Source organism: Lissotriton helveticus, chromosome 3_1 (genome assembly GCF_964261635.1).
Source record: "Lissotriton helveticus chromosome 3_1, aLisHel1.1, whole genome shotgun sequence".
Classification (NCBI taxonomy): Eukaryota; Metazoa; Chordata; class Amphibia; order Caudata; family Salamandridae; genus Lissotriton; species Lissotriton helveticus.
Genome location: NC_136061.1, coordinates 1,866,991,080 through 1,867,013,408, shown reverse-complemented (window position 1 = coordinate 1,867,013,408; position 22,329 = coordinate 1,866,991,080). Strand labels below are relative to the sequence as shown.

Below are 22,329 nucleotides of genomic sequence, written 5' to 3'. Positions count from 1 at the left end.
GATGGGCCTACTTAGGTGGAAGGGTGAGGAGTGTGAGCTTTGTGTTGAGTTTGTTCCAAACATTGTGGATCTTAGAGTGTAAGTATTGTACAAAGTCATCAGCAGAGATATTAGCTTGAGTAATTGTAATGGATTATTTTAATGAGACTGGAGTGCTGAAATTGTGTTCTGTAAGTAGATGGCTGTAAGAGTAACAATGGTGGTTATAAGGGCATAGAGCTCTGTCTCATAATCCTCAAGATTTGGAGAGGTAGAAATATGTATAAACTAGAACTTATATTTAGGAAGCAAGGCCATCTTGATCAGTGATATATTGCTTCGTAATGTATGAGGCAAGGTCAATCATCGGTCCTCCTAGCATCCTAGCCTATAGATTACAGTTCCATGGCACTGATTGTCCTCCCCATGTATGTAGGTATCTCCTTGCACTGTCCACTCCGCAGCTGAACATCCACTTACATGCTTTCTCTGTTAATGTAAAAACTATGATTTATCCATTTTACATTGAGACTAAAGAGTCTGCCAAATGTATAGAGATGTCTTCTGTGTTCGGCCCTAAATTGACCTCTTGGTTGCACGTATATTAGATAATGTGTGTCCTAACTATCTGTAATTATCCTACTAAAGGGAAGCCAGTTACCACAATCACATCACAATGAACGCCTTTCGATTGTTCTCAAGGGTCGCACCTAGTAGTGCCTCCATTCGTGTGGAACCTATGCTTGTTAACACCTCTCCCGCGCGTCTTCTCGTGATTAGAAGTGCGCGAGTCTCCTGGTGCCCAGTGCCGTAGCATGGCCTCTGGCTGGCACAGTGCATTTAGTGTCTACCCTGCCATGTGGATGGGTTCAGTCTGGTCACGGGGAGAGGTAGACGTCTTACAGATAGCGCAAGCACACTTGGGATCGCTTGGTAGATTATAGGTTGTGAATTGCGTTAACACTCTTTATTTTTCATGTTTTAGTTAACAAATGTACAACCTTGACCCAGAACGGAATGCTGGTACGATACTAAGTAAATAAAGTGCAAAATCAGAGAAACAGTGGACGTTATGTTAAAATACTGTAGAAATAAACATAGCTTGAAACATGTATCCAGTCAACAAGGGAAATCAAGTCATATATGTTAACATTAAGAAACCAAGAAAGGCCAGTGTGAACACAGGTACACCCAGAGTAAGCTCTACTATGTAATACACATGTTCTATATGTCACACTAATCTGCAGGTAATTTCCCATTGAGGACCAGTTCTCTTATTTTTCTAAACTAAGCTTACATCACCCTGCCTATAAAAAAAAGTCGGCTGTGGTATGGGTGCTGTCATTTGTGGCAGGAACCCTTTGCCCACTGAGCCCTGTTTGTGAGCAGAGAACATTGGTCTATATCATTTGTCCCATTGTATGTGGCAGTTCCCTGCATAAAGGGTTATGGCAGTTCCTTGCATAAAGGGTTATATGGCATGTTAATTCTCTTGCCTCCTTGCTTGTTTCTAGCTCCATTACCTGAAGCCTGGTGCCACCTAGGATATGCTTGAGACTTGAGAGCCCCGATGTTGACCCAAGCACTTGACTACATTTTGAAGAGTTTTGACCTCCAGATATGGTCAGGCTCTTCAGTAGGGCAGATATGGGATGATGTAACCTTTCCACTGCACATAGCTCTCCGCACATACTTCAAGGAAACACAGAAGCGTAATCGTGATGGACATTGTGATGATGTCACGGAAAATGCAGCCGGCTGCGGTCCATGCAGCGAAGTTCCCATGGGTAGTGGAGGGGCTCTTTCCTTGTAATGGCTTTTATTTTAAACAGATAAAAGTTTGTGCTATTTTTGAACCAGGGCCCGTCCACACTCAATATAAAGACACCATTTTCCTCAGTAATGGAAAACTCTGCTTATAAATAGCTTTCGGTTCGAAGTGTACGGCGAGGCACTTCAGGGCGAGGCACGTGTATCCTAATACCAGGGAAACAACATAGGCCTCTGCAGCTCCTGGGGCGCAGGGGCCCCCACTTTTCAGAGAGATCCCATACAATCTCAGGCCTACGAATATCTGTGAGCATGGAAGTCTTAGTGGGGTCTAATCACTTTGCGTTACAACATTGCTGTAATGTGGTAGCAATATTAGGCAATCTCAGAAGTGGCTGCACAACATAGGACAGCAGTGTTCCTCCGTTTTGCTAATGAGGAGTAAGCCTGGATTCTGTCCTTCTTCCTAACTCAATGCAAATGTTTTCGTCTACCAGTGCTTCCAATTCAATTTTACTCCACTTCATTGCATTTTTCTCAAACCAGATTTCCACAAATCTGGAGTTCACCTCAGAGAGCACAATTGCTTTGGCTGGGAGATGAAAGGATGTGTCTGTGCCGTATAAACAAGCACTGGCAATGCCAATAGGTCTTGCCTATCTAATGCACATGCAGAGCTGTTGCTTTTCCCAATGATTTCAAAATGCTGGAAGAAAAGCCAACACATATCTTATAGTAGCTCATATCTGTATATGGAATTCAGTGTTTTCAATCTTTATAAATGGCATGGCTTATTTTTCAAATGTTTTGCCCTTAGGAAACTCTGAACAGAATTACAAAATATCAAGAAACGGTCAGAATTTAAATGGAAATGCTTAATTTAAATTCCACAGGAATCGGACATTTGGTCTTCTGCAGTAGCCCAGAGAGCAGATTTATGGACCTCCTATGGAGATGCCATGCTAAGTACACCTTCAGCCTCAGACTCCCGCTGAGAGAGTGCAGCAGATGGCCCTTTCTCTCGCACCATAAAAGCCTTTGTGTGCCAAAGCTTGTGCTTTAATACAATATGTCAAATGTGTGAAAAAAGGCAAAAACAACCATTAAATTATGATCTTCAGCCATATACCAGCAAACATATCCCAATTGCTGAGCTTTTACTGACAAGCTGCCAGGGTGGGAAGCAATACAGAGCGTGGGGATATTTCAGGGGACTGGATAGCACAAGATGGAGATGGTTAGAAAACACATGCACTTTCATGGAGTGATGAATGAAAAGGAAAAAAGTAGTTGCCTAAATTTGAGCAGTTGAAGAATGCAAGTCATCAAATAAAAAGTTGTGCCCACTGGAGCGACAAACACAAGAAGAGAAAGGCAACTCATTGAATAAGGAGCAAGCTAATGAAAGTGACAATAAAGACAACCAATGATAAGCAATGGATGGGCCTTAAGTTGACTGTAAGTTCACAGTAGGTATTTCACAAGCAGACAGCGTGTGCTATCTGTTAGTCAAGACATAAAAAGGGCAGATTTAGTCTTTGCCAATCAGGTGTGTGTTTTCGCTAAAGTCTTGTTATTTCGAGTGAGTTATAGGATGGTGAGTGCTCCTGGACCTGTGTTTTGGAATTGCACTTTAAGTCATGGGGGACTTTTCCATGTTTGGTGTAGCACACACAGTACACTGCCACGCTCAGTTAGAGCAGCATGGTAATGACTGAAACATGATTGAGTTGCCATGCTTTTCTCCCATTAACACAGTTAAAGACATGCACTAATACTGTATAATATCACAGACTTACCTTAAATGGTTCTCGTCAACAAAAGGCTGGTAGGAATCAAATGCATGTACATGTGGAAAAGCTAGTGGTTAAGTAGTCACTTCCAGTTATTCCCCATTAATTTACACAAAATGCTAAATCCAAGAGCATGCAGTAAAGTACAACAGTGTCTGGGTATTTCCATTGGATGTAGCGCATGCCTCCAAGTAAGTGCAACAGTCGTAAAATTACCCTTTCCTTTACTCCTTTCCAGAGTATGGTTGTTCAGCGAACCTGCATCTCTCAGTCATGTTGCTGCAGCATTCTGTAAAGACCTAAATCTGTTTAATTGAATGGAATTGTGATAACAAAATAGTGGAAATATATCTGTTTATACCACTGCTCTAGAGAGTCTGAATATGGATACAACCTTTTGTATTGCCCTGTCCTCAGTTCACATTGAAAGTGTGTTAAGACAGGGTGGTGTTTTGTGAGAATATTGTTAAATATATCACACCATTGGAGTTACTAATAGAAAATATTTTAGGACACAATATTTATGTCAGATGATATTTCTGTTTATGATATTTTGACATTTAATTGAAATGGGGTGAATATGGATCAGAGCTGTGAGAATTTTTGCTGTTTTAAAAAAATGCCATGCATAGGAGGCACTTGCAGATCCGCATGGTAAACTTCATTATTCAAGGAAATGTTTAGTTTTACATCAACTGGGCAGAGAGGCTTTTTAAAGTCACTATTAAAATAAAACCCAACAAATCGAGAACCCCCAAAGTTTAACGTGTTTAATACAAAAATGGGAAGCAACACTGCGAATAATCAGGAGACAATTGTCTCGCTCACCATTCCTATGCGATTTTAGAGTTTATCTGTTTGTATCTCTTCCTTGAGTGACTTTACAACTTGTACATTTGTAATTTTTCCCTCCTTTCGCTCCACTTGTACATTTGCAATTTTTTTATCTCCTGTTTATATCTATTATGTAACTCATGTAATCCAAAGTCCTTATGTAACGCAACTGGTTCTTTTGTACAGCTCTGTGACACCATCGGGTAATGTTCGCGCTATATAAAATCGCATTAAATAAAATAAAATAAATAAAAACAAAGGTCAGTTGGAGCATGTAATGCTTAAATGCATGCAATTTTGGACAGTTTCTCTACACTTTTTTTAGATACAAGTCTAACATCTGATAGAAAGTTAAGTCAGTGAAACTAAAGAGCAGGTGGCAGCATCTGCGGTCGCGCAGGTAACAACAGTGGAGCAGTGGGGCCGGGTAAGGGGGGATTTCGAGGGGCGATGCAGAGGGAAAGTTAAATAAATAATTAATTTTCCCTCAGCATCGTCCCTCGAAATCTCCCTTTACCTGGCCCCACTGCCCCACGTCTGTTACCTGCACGGACCGCGGCTGGGTGGCAGGATCTTCTCTTGGAGAAAATGTGAGACATCCTTGAAACTTAGATACAAAGAAATAAGCACGCTGATGAATTCATTACATGTTAAAATCATACTTCTGGTTGCCAACATGGAAAGCGAGGCTACGCTTTATGACATGATGTAGGAAATGTGCAAATAAAATTGGATTGTATGCCTACTAGAGTCATGAAATGTTGTAGGCGTATTGAGGCATATGAACACTTCAGATTGATAACAAAACGGCATCCACATCGGATTATAAAATACATCAAAACCCATTGTGATATACAGGTGTAGATGGACATTAATGTTAAAGCAATAGGAATACATGATTAGGTTTTCACAGTCGCCAAGCTATAAATCTCCTTTGGTTGTGTGTCTGAAGTTTAAATCTTCCTTTAGAATCCTGGGGAATACGCACTAAATGTAATACAGTCTAAGCACATTATATGGAATAACCAGAGCTTGAAGTTAGAAAGAAAAAATAAATAATTACAACAAAGTATGGTCAAAAGGCGAAAAGAAAGTCTTGGCTGACTTTGGGGAAACGGTGTTGATGAGGCAATGGAAAAACAAAGACATCGAATGGCAAGACCCATAAATACGGTTCTCATAAGATACGGTGAAACTGGCGAGGCAACGCTTTTCCCTGAGAGAATTAAACCTAATCTTGTTCGGCAGCGTATTCCGTAATAGTTTTTGCTGCACCATTCTGTAGTAAATGTCTTGAGTTCAAGACAAATGTGGTACCTTGTGTGGTGGCGTCCGCTGATGGTAGATGTGCTACTGAGGATAATCTACAAATTTCAGCAGTTTCTCTAAAATGGCTTATATTTATGATGGAGCAGTCCACAGTTAGGTGTTTTTATCCCCTTTTTGTGTGCATTAATTGTGCCTGTTCTTGCAGTGTCCACAGTCCAAACACAGAAGTAAAAGCAGAACTAGGAAGAGATATGACCCCTACATTTGGGTGCCTGTGAGTACGTGATATGCTGGCGGTGAGAACTAAGCCTTGAATGTGGCATGGAAACAGTTCTCATTAATTTACTTTTAACTGGTAATCTCTGCGAGGTGAAGAGTCTACAGGAAGAAGTGAACCTTTGAGGATGAATCAGACACAAGAGTATCAGACATTGACGGTTTCCACTAGAAACCCATCTCTGCCTCTCAGTGGCTATTGTTCAGCTCGGTGGGTGGTCCAGGGTTTAGAATGTGGCTAGTCCTTCTCGTCTAATGAAATAGCACTGGTCTCCTTTTTCCCCACAAAGTGTGTTCGAGATGGAGATGGTAGCCATATTAGATCCATGCTGGCCGAATCTCATGGTCTTCCGATGTTTGTAGATAAAGACAATTTACATAGTCCTCCAGGTGGCGCCGCGGCCAGGGCGACTGACGCTGGAATCTGGGGATCAGGGTTCGATCCCCGGCTCCGGCGGCAGGTTAGCCCAGCACCATGCGACTCTGGGCAATAGCTCGCTTAATCTTCCCGACGGCCCCCAGCGCCTAGAGACCCTACCGGGTGATTGTGCGCTTTAAAAAAAAAAAAAAAAAAAAAAAAGACCCTAGCATTTTGAAATAGATGTGAGATGGGCAGGGTTAGACCTTGTGTTTCCAAACGCTTAGATAGACCGGGAACGTGTCTTTATTGGTCAGTCCAGGTCCCTACAGCTAAGGGGGGCTTGGTCTAAAGTGACTGGGCAGAGAACATCCAAGAGGAGGGGAAACAACCCTTACAACGCAACTATTACAACGCACACCGTTACAACGCACACCATTACAACGCAGGATCCATTACAACGCATACCTTTAGAAAGCATGACATTACATAGCAGATGCTATTACAACGCATGCCATTACAACGTAAGTATTGGTAAGTATGTTATTTTTTTATATCATTTTTTTTAAATGTAAATTAAATAAATTAATTTAAGTAATAGTATATATTTAGTTTTGGGTTATGGGGTACAGGGGTATTTTTAGGTTTCAGGGCTAGGTTTGGGTTTTGGGGTACAGGGGTATTTTTAGGTTTCAGGGCTAGGTATGGGTTTTGGGGTACAGGGGTATTTTTAGGTTTCAGGGTAAGGTATGGGTTTTGGGGTACAGGGGTATTTTTAGGTTTCAGGGTTAGGTTTGGGTTTTGGGGTACAGGGGTATTTTTAGGTTTCAGGGTTAGGTTTGGGTTTTGGGGTACAGGGGTATTTTTAGGTTTCAGGGTTAGGTTTGGGTTTTGGGGTACAGGGGTATTTTTAGGTTTCAGGGCTAGGTTTGGGTTTTGGGGTACAGGGGTATTTTTAGGTTTCAGGGCTAGGTTTGGGTTTTGGGGTACAGGGGTATTTTTAGGTTTCAGGGTTAGGTTTGGGTTTTGGGGTACAGGGGTATTTTTAGGTTTCAGGGCTAGGTTTGGGTTTTGGGGTACAGGGGTATTTTTAGGTTTCAGGGCTAGGTTTGGGTTTTGGGGTACAGGGGTATTTTTAGGTTTCAGGGTTAGGTTTGGGTTTTGGGGTACAGGGGTATTTTTAGGTTTCAGGGCTAGGTTTGGGTTTTGGGGTACAGGGGTATTTTTAGGTTTCAGGGCTAGGTTTGGGTTTTGGGGTACAGGGGTATTTTTAGGTTTCAGGGCTAGGTTTGGGTTTTGGGATACAGGGGTATTTTTAGGTTTCAGGGCTAGGTATGGGTTTTGGGGTACAGGGGTATTTTTAGTTTCAGGGCTAGGTTTGGGTTTTGGGGTACAGGGGTATTTTTAGGTTTCAGGGCTAGGTATGGGTTATGGGGTACATGGGTATTTTAAGGGTTCAGGGTAACGGGTATTTTAAGGGTTCAGTTTTTAAATAAATAATTTTAAATAATTTTAATAATTAATTTTAATAATTTTATTATTTTTTAATATTAGTTCTTTAATAATAATTGTTTTTTTTTAAATAAACTATTTTTTAAAGTATATATATATTTACAAATTAATTATTAAAAAATAATTTAATGTATTAAATTAATTAAATTTTAATAAATTACATTTTTTTTTTAAATAATATACTTACCTATACTTACGTTGTAATGGCATGCGTTGTAATAGCATCTGCTATGTAATGGCATGCGTTGTAAAAGCATTCGTTGTAAATGCATCTGCGTTGTAAAAATTGCGTTGTAACGGTATGCGTTGTAAAAGTTCGCGATGTAACGTCATACATCCAAGAGGAGACATAGAAAAGGCAGAAGAGACAGCTTAGGTATGGTGTTCTGAGGTGGCAGACAGAAACTGCTCCATCCCAAGCCAACAGGCACTCACAAACATACCCAACCCCTGCCACTCATGTGGTTCCCAGATCCTAAAGATACAATGGAGGCATTTAAAAAGATTTAATACAATATTGAACGATGTACTCTAGGACTGTTCAGGTGCAAATGTAAAGACCTACAAAGTGTACAGTTGTTGATAAACAAAACAATTGTAGTTAAGCTGCTACCAGATATAATTATTATTCTGAAGAGCAAACCCATTCGAAATGCTTGAGAGTTACTACTTCTCTTTTGAGGACAACTCTGCAAAGAGTTAATTCATAGTGGCTTTCCAAAATGCAGATGGTGGTGATGGGGTAATAGCCAAAGTGGCTGACGAAGTTTAACATATAGAACAGGTGATCTTAACAGTTAAATGCTGTCCCCTGACCCGGCATAGTTCTAAAAGAAGGTGGCTTGATCAGAAAGGTGTGCTTTACCGAGTATTAAGCATTTGAAGGATTAATGTCTGTTGTGCGGGTCTGCTTATATACATTGGGGTTGAGCCATCAAGTTCTGCTATTTGGAACTTCCTGACAGCAGTTGCAGCTAGATTCACGAGGTTCTTCCCTAAGATAGTAGCCAAAAAACGGGTTTAGTATGGAGCTAGGTGTGGATTCCAACTCAAAAACTAGCTCAGAAAAAGTCATACATTTCTAAAGCAAGTAGGGAAGTAAGAGCACATGGCACAGAAGAAAGTCACACCTTCCTCTTATGTAAGGTGATTCACTCACACCAGTGAACTTCTTGAGAGAAAACAATGGCAACCTTGAAACAACACACAGACACAAACACACACCAAATGCAGAAGCGGCACCTCTTCTCTCAAGCTCTCTGCAACAAAGCCATTTTTGCAACATATCTGTAAACCTCACGCACCTCAGTCAACATCTCTCATTCAAGTTTTACCTCATTTGAAACCCTTTCAATCATAAACATCTGAAAGGGCATCCAGGAACTGACGAAAAGTGGAGCGTTTTGTGGCTTGTTTGGGTTATTAAGTGCTTTAGTGTAGTATAGTAGAATATGTGAGAACCTAAACGGGGGAAGATTCGTGCATCCAACCCTATTAAGAGATATCTCATCCATGCAGAAGGCTATTGATCTAATTACTAACTCAAGTGGTAGTGGAATGGGACAGGTAAGTGGTGACCACAATGGACCTAGACAGGATTGGTGGGTAGTAGACCATGCCCTCAGGGGAACAGAACAATATTTGTATGGCATCCTGCTGGAGCCATTCCCTGTGGTTATTATTATGTAACTTGAAGTCAACCATCATGCTTGCTCCTCAGTGCTGAATTTTCAGAGTTATTTAATACTTACTGACTTAACGTAAACCTCAGTGTCCACCATCATATACTGACATGGAATAATAATGCCTGGCCGCATCTGTAAACTAACTTTGTTTGGTTGGTTTTGTTTAAATTAACATTTATCTTTTTTGCTGTTGTGTATATGGATACACGAGATACGATACTTGCCAAAGCACTCTGTTCACACCACCCCAAGTCAGACAGATGAGTTCTGATAGAACCATTGGAGTTTTCTGTTGACTTATGATTGCATTTGAACTCCATCAGTGAGTAAGGCGGATGGATTCTAATTATCCCCATGGATACCCTTGCATTGTTGTTTTTATTACAAAGGAACCCGTCCTCAACGCTAGCTGATTAGAAGCCCAGTTGTTCGCTGCTCTGACATTAGACCAGTAAAGAATATGCTTCTTTTTTCACTGTTTGTAAGACTGGGCATTGAAATAATAGGCTCTGAAGCAACACAATCCTGGGAGCTGATCTGCTGCCTCCCTCCAGTCTCAGGAGACCTGGAGTAGGCTCCAGAATGGTACCCCTGGTTCACCATCCCCAGTTAGCTGGGGAAAGGCAGCACAATGCCATTGAAGTTTTTGCAGTTTTAGAATTGGTTGGAAAACAAGTCTAGAGGCTGGCACGAGGAAGGCCAACTCCTGTGCGGACTCTGGTCCTTGGGTCCTCCTACAGGCAGGGCCCTATGCAATAAGACAATTGTAAATGGCGTAGCTCTTAATAACAGGGGTCCAAGGGACATCGTAGACATAAATATCATAAGACGTTGTTGTCTATCACATCATAGACCACGCAAGCCTTGCATTTATGTGTGATGTCACTTTAAACCCCTTGATGTTAAAAGCTCACTTTTCGTAGCGTGCCTTCTATAATCCTTTATGTTCTGATTTTCCACTTTTCTGGCCTTCCAAGCTGCTACTGAGAGATGGCGCTGACTGAGATACGTATTGCCAGAGATTAGTGCATGGATGTTGATTTGCATGATTTTAAGATGTGACCCTGCATGTCTTGTCATATATTCTTGTAGTTTCCATGGTGTACGATTCAAGTGCTCAAGTGATGGACAAACAGAAGATGGGTCTGGATGATTATTGCTCACAGTATCACTGTGGACGCTGAGCTGCGTGGACAGTGTACGTTTACCAGCTAGCTCCATGGCATCAAGGGCACCTAAATCCAGTCCAGTCTATCTTCTATAAGCCAATGTGACCCAGATAGTTATTCCAGGCGGTTCAATTGAGGTGCACCAGGAGTACAGCTTTCAGGATGCATCAGGCTGTTAAATGAAAGCCCAGTGCAGGGTACCATTGTCCCTGAGGACATGGACTCATCCGGTAGCCCTAGTATAAGGGCACTGAGAGACTGGCTCAAGCAAAGATATCCTGCAGGGAGGGATTATATGTGTTGAAATGGCATTCGTCAAGTGCAGACGCAAGAATGGTGTAAACTGGCATGTGCTATTGAAGATTTATATTGCAGCTGAATTATCTGTTTGACTGTAACTCGCTTCGGAAGGAGGCACTTTAAAACCTCACACATATATCGCTCTTCATTGCAGATAATACAAAGGCACTGTAGATAAGCTGTGGATCCTCGGTCAGAAGCTGCCACCTGGCTCTCTTATGGACTGCAATAGATTCAGGTAATTTATGTGGCTAGTTAAGAGCATATCAGTGTTTCTACAAGGTGTACTGTGCTACAGCAGTACTCATCTATGCTTGTGTTCTTCCTGTTGTCATGCGATGGAGCGAAAGTGGAGGGAACATTACCCAAGAGCTAGGGCATAGCCTCTCTTCATGTAGCATGCCGAGACATTCCATTTTGAGTGTTGCTGTCTACTCAAGATGGAGGTTCATGCACCATAGCTCACAGCGAGGAGTATTTTTAGCCTACAGGAGCACAGCTGCCTCTGAATGGCTCCTGCAAAGCTATCTATCAAGAATTTTGTTGTTTTGAGATGTTCTCTTAATTCCCTTCCACAACGCTTTGGGAGGCGGTGGCATGGGGGGGGGAGACATGGAGATACTCAGCACTCACATGTTCCAGTGAAAAATGGTGAGTATCAGGAGTGAGTCAAACTCAGTTGACTCTGGCGACAAGTTCACAGATCCCAACCCAGTGCTGTGGGCTTTAGAATGTCCCAAAAGCTGCACCCTCCAAAAAAAGAACAGCTATATTACTCTTAACAGCATCAAATATGGTCCCACTGCAGCAGGGGAGGGGCATGCCACCCAGGTCAGCAAGCAGAAAGGTTGCATGACATTTTGATTAGACACGTTTTTCATCCATCTGAAGCATACCATGTTCATCTCAAGTGTTAACAAGTCATAACTCTTGTCTGTAATCCCAGCATGGGAGGTGAGGCAGTCCAGCACGCGGATGCTGTGACGTCACGTACAGACCCCCTGCTGCTCTATAGCCCATTAGTGATGTAAAGTGCCTCCTCATTCCTCTCTACTTGAATATGAATGTGCTGGAGGGAAGATGACACCCAGCCACGCTGTAAAACGGGGACAGCTATTGTTCTCGTGACACTTTAAGTGGCTTCATGATGACGCGAGAACGAACGCCCCCGCACTCGCTCTGAGTCACTGATATACCATATCCCTTCGGTGAGCAGTACTCTGTGGTTGAACTGTAATTATGCCAGAGGCATCTGTTGTCATTCCTTGCAGAATACCAGCATTGGAAGAGCCTATTGTTTTGGCTTTTGCATAGTTAAAAAGTGAAAAGATGTCTACAGATCTTCACTAATGCATGCACCACAGGTTCAGGCAGGGCCACAGCAGGCATGCTTCCTTAACACAGAGAGACAGGCACAGCACAGGCAGCCGCTGCGCTTGCTGCCCAAACATAGAGAGACTGGTACAGCCCAGGCTGCAGCAGCGCATGCTTCCCTAAAAAAAGGAGCCAGGCACAGTGCAGGCAGTAGCCATGCATGCTTCCCTAACACACAAATTGCAGTGGCTGAGTAATTTCTCTATCTCCTTTCCTCATCACTTTGTTACTTTAGACATGTTACGCAGTACGGAACATTTCATCCTGTATCTATGAACCTATAGTAATACGATTATTCTGTACCGATGTATGATGTTTCCACCAGTAGTGGTTAGCAGGGAATGAGGATGGAGGGGGGGTACAAAGTAATAAAGTAAAATAAAATACCACTTTCCTCGCCCGCCTGCCGCGTCTCTCCTCAGTTTCTCGTGAACCAGGAAGCACCCAGGCACCCCTAAGCCAATCACAATGCTGCAATGCAGAGCTGTTATTGGTCTGATTGCCCTGGATCGGCACTCAGATGGGAACTGGGGGCCTGGGCATGTTCCCTACCAGGCTGTGTAATGCAGCCTGGTGGGAAACATGCTAAGTGCACATGACTCATTGGCCGGACCAGTCATGCTCACTTGGAGTGTGCAAATCACTCCTCCCCCTGTGCCTCCATCTCTGCCCTGCCCTAACCCAGCCCCGAACCTGCAAAAAATAAAATGATAATAACTTTGTTATAATCATTTTATTTTTCCTGCTCAAAGAGCAGTGGGGCTGCTCAAAGAGCAGTGGGGCGACGCTCCACCGCCTTTGCGAAGGAGCCGCCCCGGTGTACACTGATGTCTGACTTTGTTTGAAAACTAATTTTAAAAAAAAGTTGAGGAGGTGAGGGGTAGGTTGTGAGAATCAGTGATGCAAGATGAGTATGAGTTGAGGTTAAGATGAGTGTGAGCTCTTCACAGGCAAAGGCATGTTTTGCATACTGTTTGGGAATGAGTGTGGCTGAACTCATAACACGCAAAGGGTGTGTAATCTTTTAGCGACTGTGTGGAGGGCACAGCTAATAGAAAGGATTTAATGTTTGATTTAGGCTACCATTCAGACTACCTTATCATATGTACCCAAGGGTACACCTCGCCCCGCATCTCTTTATTGCCCCAGGCTGTTTCGTTAGTACATGGCTAATATTGTCCAGGGCTCTTGCACCTCAGTAGATAACCACTGAGGCCCGACACATTGTACACACTAATTGATGATGCCAAAATAGGTCATTTCTCTAGCTGTTGTTCTCTTTTTCCCAAATGTGTCTGTGAAAACATGATTTGTAAGACTTATTTTATTGTCAAAAGTTACGCACACATTGGCCCACATGCATCATTGTGTCTTTTTGCATTTCTTAATTTGCGAAAAATAAGGAATCGCAAATTAAGAAATGCAAAATGATATGCATCAATATTTTCGGTATTCTTGTGGGATTCGGTAAAAATCGCAATTTTTACCGAATCCCAAAGAAATACCGATTTCTTAACTTAATTTTCGCAATTCCCATTGATTCCTATGGGCCAAAAGGCCCATAGGAGTCAATGGAAATTGCGAGTGGCACTTAGAAAATTTCATGGGTGCAGGGGGGGGTCCAAAGGACCCCCCCATGCACCCCTGAAATGTACTTTTCAGCATAAGTTACATACACACATGTCCTAAGGACATGTGTGTGTGTAACTTTACAGTTTAAAAAATGCATTTTTGTGCATTTTTAATCAATTTCGCAATTTACCACGAAGTTGAACTTCGTGGTAATTTGCACTTCCAATTTTAAAAAACGCATATTTTTCTATAATGATGCATAGCATTTAAGAAATCGCACAATTGCGATTTCTTAAATGCTAACGCAATTTTAGAAATCGTAAAAAAGATGCGACTTCTAAAATGGCATGATGCATCCCAACAAGCACTTTTGCATTCGCAAACGGCCGATTTTAAGGAATCGCACCGTTTGCGACTGCAAAAATGCTTGATGCATGTGGGCCATTGTGAGGTTATTTCCCTTACAGATTCTAATTGCTGTTTTCACAGGCATAGTGCTCGAGGCCTGGGCAAAAAGAGTTTAAGGTAGCAAATGGAAGGGGTAGTTACTGCCTGCCCTATCCATGACCTTTGATCCTGTCCCAATATTGTTGTGCGAGTAAAGCAATATTGATTTAGCTACCGTAGTGCCAGTTCCTCCTCTCCAGCACATTGTTACAGTTTATCCTAGTGTTTAAGGCAGCAGCATTGCATGTAGAATGGAAATGCCAACAACCCCAAGGAACTCTTCAAAATCGATAAGAAATTCGGAAACTGATTCCAGTGAAAATAACATCACACCCTCACAAGAACTGTGTGACAACTTCACCGACTTCTTCCGGGACAAGATTGAAAACATACACAAATTTCGGACCCCAACCTACACCTACGGACTTCCTTGACAGATAAGCCACCACCACAACCGACACAAGCCACATACTGACCACCTGGAACCTCCTCTCTACTCGGGACACCACCTCCACCATGAAGTTCATCCATCCAGAAGCTCCCACAAACCCGTGCCCGGACCACATCTTCAATCTCAGAAACCAAAAGATCGGCCAGGAATTCACCACCCTGCTCAACACCGCAATCCCCACCACAAAATCTCCCGACACCTGGAAACACGTTGAGGTCAGACTACTACTCAAAAAACCCTCAGCCGACCCCAACAAACTCAAGAACTGCCGGCCAATCGCCTTGCTCGCTTTCCAAGCCAAGGTACTGGAAAAGATCATCAACAAGCAAGTCATTGGGCAGAACTAGCTACTCGATGCCTCCCAATTCGGCTTCTGCTGCAAACACAGCACCAACACGACCCTGATTGCAGCCACCAGCGACATCCGGACCCTTCTCGACCAAGGAGAAACAGCATCTCTGATCCTCCTCGACCTCTTGGCAGCCTTCGACACTGTATCCCACCACACGCAGATCACAAGACTCCACCACCTCGTCATCCAAGGGGACCCTTTCAGATGGATCACCTTCTCCCTCACCCGAAGAACACAGATGATCCACCTCCCACCTTTCTTCTCTCAACCCAAGGCTAGAACCTGCTGTGTCCCCCAGAGCTCATCCCTCAGCCCCACGCTCTCCAACATTCCCAGATCGCACTGTCTCAACATAACTTCCTTCGCAGACTACACCAAACTCATCCTCTCACTCACCGATGACACCACTAGGACCAATTTTCACAGATGCATGACAAGCGTCACCACCTGAATGAAGATAAAGTGCTGCAGCTGAACATGGACAAGACAGAAGTATTGATCTTCGGCATCAACCGCAACCCATGCAATGACTCCTGGTGGGCATCAGACTAATACCTGCACCCACTCCCTCTGACCACACCAGGAACCTCAGAATTATCACTGACAAAAAGCTTGCCATGAAATGACCGATCAACTCCCTCTCCTCCACCTGCTTCCTCACTCGACACATGCTACGTAAGATCTTCTAATGGCCATCATTGCATACAAGACGCACCATGGCAGAGGCCCTCATCAGTAGTCGACTGAACTATGGCAACACTCTCTACGTAGGAATCATCACATACCTACTACAGAGACTTCAACCCATACAGAACTCAACAGCCAGACTCGTCCTCGACCTCCCCCAACAAAACCACATCACTCCCCAAATCAGGCAACTCCACTGGCTCCCCGTGCAGAAGAGATGCCTGTTTGAACTGCTGACCCACGCACACAAAGTTGTAAACAACCAAGGACCAGCCTACCTTAACCACCCCCTGAACTTTCACCTGCGGGCAAGAAGACTACGCTCCGCCTCGCTATCACTGGCCCTCACTCCCCACATATACCAAAGCAGAAGTGGGTACGATCCTTCTCCCACAACGCAGCAAGAGGTGGAACAGCCTCTCCACGCACCTCGAGCCATCCATCACCTCACTTCCAGAATTCTGTATATCCCTCAAGACCTGGCTGTTCGAATGAGCCTCCGTGACCTGCAAGCGCCTGGATACCCTGTCAGGTGATTGGCCGTGCTTTACAAATCCTGATTGATTTATTGAAATGGAATCCCAGATGTGACCTACAGCCTGATTCATGAAGCAAAATTGCACTCGCAAAGTGCAAGATTCTCAGAATCTTGCCTTTTGCGAGTGCAATTTTGGCATTTGGGATTCACAATCCCAAATGCAAAAATCGCTAATGAAGAATTAGCAAATATGCGAGGATTAGCATTTAAGGAATCTCTATTAGAGATTCCTTAAATGCTATTCATGACACTTTCAAAAATTGCGATTTAGCAAAATTGGGCCGCTATTTACCGAGAGGTCAGACCTCTCGGTAAATAGCAAAAACATAGAAAAATGCTTTTAAAAGCATTTTTCTAAGTTGCATGTTGCACACACACATGTCCTTTGGACATGTGTGTGCGCAACACCTGTTCAAATGTGCATTTTAGGGGTGCTACAGGGTGTCCTTTGGACACCCCTGGCACCCTTAAAATCGCTATCTGATTTGCGAGTAGCAAATTGCTACTCGCAAATAAGGGATACTCCCCATTCATTCCTATGGGCCTTTTGGCCCATAGGAATGAATGGGGAGTTATTCCTTTTTTTGCGAGTAGCAAATTGCTACTCGCAAATAGAGAACATGTAGGAATCGCTATTGATTTAGCAATTCCTACATGAATGCCGTTTTGCGTGTCCTCAATAGCGAGTCGCTATGATTCGCTATTAGGGCCACGCAAAACGGCCCGTACATGAATCAGGCTGCATGTTACTTATAGCTGCGGGCCGTTCTCTCATGTCTGCCCCTGTGAGTCTTTGCAGGACATAGAAGTGGGAGGAGTGTGTGAGGGCAAGTGGCATGTCACTTATCTGCTCACACCCATAACTGTTTATATTCTTGTCTTTATTTTACTGTTTGGTTTACTCAAATGGTGGCGCAACGCGTCCTTCCAGATTATGCGTCCTCCTGGGACCGCTGCATCTCAGTGCCTCACTGCACTCTGCTTCTTCAGATAAACACTTCCGAAAAGCACCCTGTGGTGAAATCGGGAGCTTCCGCTACTGGTCGTCGTCATAACGTGCATTTGTGTGCAGCATCCGTCCACGGCAAACAAAGAGGCCGAGTTGCTGCGTGACCGGGCTCAGCCAGGCACCATAAAAGGCGTCAGCCACAGGAGCCGGGAGAGAGCGTTTCCCGCCCACAGGCCTCTGCAGTCTGATTCACCCGTCTGGGCACCGAGACTCCTCGGTGCGTGTCTGCCCAGGGCAGTGGCCGCTGAGATGCTGTCTCGGTCCCAGCGTAGCTCTGAGTGGCTCTGGGGCGGTGAGTGATGACACTCCTCTGACTGAGCGTGTCTGCCCAGGGCAGTGGCAGTTGAGATGCTGTCTCCCTCCCAACGATGGTCTGGGGCCGGTCAGTGATGAGTCAGATGAAGAGAACGGGGCACGTGTGGGATTCATTCCAGCTGTTGGAAAGATTCCTTGATAACATTGTGAGGCGAGCGTTAGGAAACGTATGAGGCAAAGACAAACACATTTCTTGGACTTTTAAAGCAAACTTAAACTGCTCGTGTTTCCCCCCTCCCTTTTGAGGTATCATTACTTAGATTTGCAGGTTTCTGTCATCTGCATGTTAGGGATGGATGAGTCCACAAATTCAACAGGGGAGCGAAGGCAAAGGTAGGTCTACGTTGTATGTGCCCCTGCAGAAACCGAGCCCTGAGAAGATCTGGCATGTAACTTATGCAACAAGCATCTCATAATAATATGATGACGTCTGTTCAACATTAAAAAACGTATGTCTCTTTAGTACTTCAGATTATATTTCTGCATTGAAAGGCATTTATTTATTAAAAGTAGTCGATTTGAAACATTCTTGCCCCACTCTGCCCTGATAACAACACCACTAGTGACCTAAGAGGCAAGTCAGTTGTGATGGAACTCTGTATGTTGTCATATACAAAGAGAGCAACATTATACTCTTAAATGAAACACAATTAGTGAATCGTGAACTGGTATATTTGAAAGTGCTCTTGTGTGGTAATGAAGAAAAAGGAGCTCCGTGGAATATATTATCCTATGATCGCCAATTTGGCAAAGAGGGAATGCCAGTTGATCCCAGGTTTTCTTGTTTAATATTGTGTCATCCATCCACTACATGGGAATCTCATTCACTTTCTTTTTCACATCAAAAGTTAATCCCTTGTCTTTGCGCATGAGGTTAAAGCCCGGGTGACAGGGGAAAACCACTTGACAGCGCCCAGCATCATTAAAACATACACATGATGCATAAGGTAATTCAGACCTTTCAGGTCAGTGCCTGCAGCAGAGATCTTATGGTAATGCGCAGTTGACGGGTTAGAATTCTGTGAAGGGCAATTTACAGCTTTTGGGTGTGCAGCGCTAAAATGGGCGCTATTATTATGCTCTGAATACAATCATTTCATACAAAGTAAAATGTAACCTCCGCTGCCTACATTTCATCTCATGTTTCGTCGTTTAAACATACTGCTCTTACAAGTTTCCCTCTGCATTGTAGTTCAGAGTTTGCCAAACCCTTGCCATGGGGTCAGTAAACATGTGCAACCCGGTCCCCTAGTCCTAGTGAATCTCAAAAAATCACTTTTCAGTGTAACCTAGTAATGTTGACACTGGAAGTGGCCACATGTTGAACTTGAAATATGTTTATCTCAACGAGAATTTTAATAACAATACAAAAAACTGTTTAAAAAATTTGAGAAACCTTAGTTTAAAGATCGTGCAGCTGATTAAGATGAGGGTGATGACGGCACTTCAGCCAAAAACTAAAGCTGTCCAACCTGCCCCCCTCTTTGTGTCTCCTTATAATTTCAACGGTTGAGGAAATATGGCCTTCCCAATACTGTACCCTCCACTGACTCTGCCATAGAGATTGCCAAATGGGCTGTATACACATCACCAAAATATCTGAAAGGTTGTTATGTGAACCATATCTGCATACAAACAATGTTTAATTTGTGCGGGTGCTTCCCATGCTTTAGTCCACATATTTCCAGGTCCCGGGACTTATTTAAGTGAGTTGATAACCACATGAGATATTACTAGCGTGTAACCTACCACATTGCGGCACTGTCTGTGCTCTCCTTAGACTGGCTGCTGTTTTGCCTTTGATGTCCATACCCATTGTTGCTGATGTAGGTGGATGGCAGGGCCGGATGGGGCAACCAAAAGCAACTCTGGCAAAAATATTAAAAAACACATTCTTTCTTCCTTTCATCTCCTCAAGTAATCTTTCTCTCTCTGCCTTCCTCTCTCTGTCTATCTCTCTCTCTTTCTTTCTCTCTCTGTCTCTCTCTCTTCTCCCTATCTGATCACTTCCTCTCTACTTTTCCCTCACTCCCTTTCACTCTCTCTTGAAGACTCCCTGTGCCTGCTACGTGTAACATCTACGAGCTAGGGGAAGTGACACAGGTACCATCACCGGCCCTGGGCTTCAAACCCGGCATCCAGGAGCTCCTAAATAAAAGGCTTGTCCCACCCTGTAGATGGGTAGTCACAAATGGACTGATCCTCCTGTGGCCCGGGAGTAAAATGGCACTTACCACTGACAGCACCTGGGAGATCCCTAAGTGCACTCCAGTCTGGTGAGGTTATAGCGATGAAATACCATGCCTCATCCCATGGACGTCAATTCACCAAAATGCCAGGGGTAGCGAAATGGACATCACATGCACTATGACCTTCGCCTTCACTCTGACACTCATACACACACTCTGCTTACGTATACACACACATTCACTAATACATACACTTCCGCAAGCATGCACACAGCATGCATTTAAAAGCATATGTTAACTAATCTCATCTGTCAGGAAAAGTCATTTTCCAGCTTTTGTACTCCATTTTTATGACCCTAATATTGAATAATGTAACATTATTCACAATTCGTATGCAAATATTTATAGAAAACAAGGAGAGCTGGGCCGCAACCAATATGTATAAGGGACAAGCTTCCCCTACATTCCTGGCACTGATTTCACCACCTTTGAAGGTAGGATTCGCAAGGTGCACGCCAGGGGTCGCAGGAGCGACCCCTGGCTACCCCTAAATGACGTCCATGCCTCCTCCTTGGCCAGGAGGGTATGGAGATGCCAAATGAGAGTGGAAGGAGTCAGAGTGTGACCTCAGAAACTTAAATAAAAAGAATGGCTTCAATGTGGTGTGTGGGTGGGTGTGTGTGTGCTCATGGCCTTGGGTATTTGTCTATGCGTGTCCGTGTACTTGTATGTGTGTGCATGCTGTCATACGTGTGTGCTTGTGTGTGTGTGCACAAGTCTGCATGCGGTGTATGCCTGTGTGACTACTTATCTTTGTGCAGGGCAGTCCTTGGCTTATAGGCAAGCATGCTTGGCATTGAATAGCATCCTTGATGTTACAGTGCCAGGCAAACGTCTGGCCCGAGCATAATGAGTGTCCTTTTTGGCATATATAGCACGTAATGGTGCCAATCCCTGGTCAAGAGTGGCTTGGGTATTTTGGTGGTACATCTTGGTAGAAGGTGGGCATCCAGGTCCACTGTGCACACTCCTGGCCCTGGCATAATGGGGGTAATTCTTGGCTTATTGTGGACTTCATGCATCAATGTGGCCCATGTTATGTGCCTGGCATTAGCATGATAGTGGTAATTATTGACCTATTGTGGGCATCCATGGCTTGGGATGTTGATTGATGGGCATGCAAAGCAGAATCGATCTGTGTGTGGTAGCAGTGCACTTAGGTTGTGGATGTAAATAATACATTGATGTTTGGGCTCCACATGTGTTTACAAAATATGAAAATCGGGTATTTTGTCAAAATATTTGTTTAAAAAAATGCCTATTTCTTATCTAGGCAATTAAGATTCTTTTTTTGAGATTGAAAATTGTAAAATGTGTGTCTTTTCATACACTGACAAACTGATGTTTGGTGGTCAAACTGATTGTGTTTCAAATATCTAGGAAAAGCAGATATGTGAGTGATAATCACAGGCTCCGTCTGAGACCCCAATCTACACGAAAAGTTTAACCAATATGCTGTCCGGTCTGTAAATTCTCTTTAACCTGAGCTATTGCACTGTTGGGTGAGGCTGTAAAATGTGTTTTGCTCTACTGCTTTGGCTTTGTAGGCATTGTTTAAGGAAATTGTACTGCAAAATGCACCATTTTGCAACAATTTTCTCAAAATTATTCTAGAGCGGATAAATGTGCAACACACCTCTCGAGAGTTTGGCTTGCTTGGTATGCAGTGAAGATACTGGAGCATTTTATGAGTGCCCCTTTAGAGGTTTTGGTCTTTTAGTACATTTGATGTGCAAATTGTGCTGTAAAATGTTGAGGATGCTGACTGCAAGATTGGGTTGATATGCATGAGTAAACTTCTCCTTGCTTGAAGTCTCTGAGCAGCTGGTGTGCTGCCAATCAGGGGTGGCTTGCATTGCCAAAGCTATGGGGCACTCAAATTACTGGGACAGCAGGAGCAGTGAACTAGAACTGAGGCAAACTGGCATAAGTGTAGTAGGGAGTACAGTATCGCAGTAGGTTAGTGTGGGGTGGGCTGCAGATATTCAAAGTGATACTTTCAGCCTGCATGTCATTAACAGGAGGGAAAGCAACGTAACTTTTAGCAGAAAGAAAATAGTGGCAGATCTTAAGTGAACATGTGGAGGTTTTTCCACAACCCAAAATAACTTTAAAGATAAATTATAGCATTCTTTCCATGAGGAGTTTCTCACTGGCTTAACCAAAAACACAAAATGTACTGGATAGAATTAAAAAAATGTGTGGGGTCTGTGGGCACTGTTGGCACTGGCATTTGGTGACGCTCACAGTGGTTCGTGCCAGATGCAGTCATCTCACCTTTGGTCATGGCTGTAAGAACCCCCTTGCCATTGGTACTGCTGTCATTTTGGCCAAACCCTCCACTGATGAGTCGGGTGTGCTACCGCCCCCACACCAGTGGGTGACACTGA

The 22,329-nt window shown here is 43.6% G+C and overlaps 1 protein-coding gene across 3 annotated transcripts in view; it reads left to right on the top strand.

Annotated features, from left to right (window-relative positions):
• Nucleotides 1-22,329, top strand: part of LOC144823924 (uncharacterized) — a 523,537-nt gene that overhangs the window by 294,254 nt on the left and 206,954 nt on the right. For all 3 annotated transcript variants that reach the window (XM_078682843.1, XM_078682842.1, XM_078682844.1), the window contains one exon: nt 11,100-11,183. The gene's annotated coding sequence lies outside the window, so the exon portion shown is untranslated. The remainder of the gene's footprint in view (nt 1-11,099; nt 11,184-22,329) is intronic.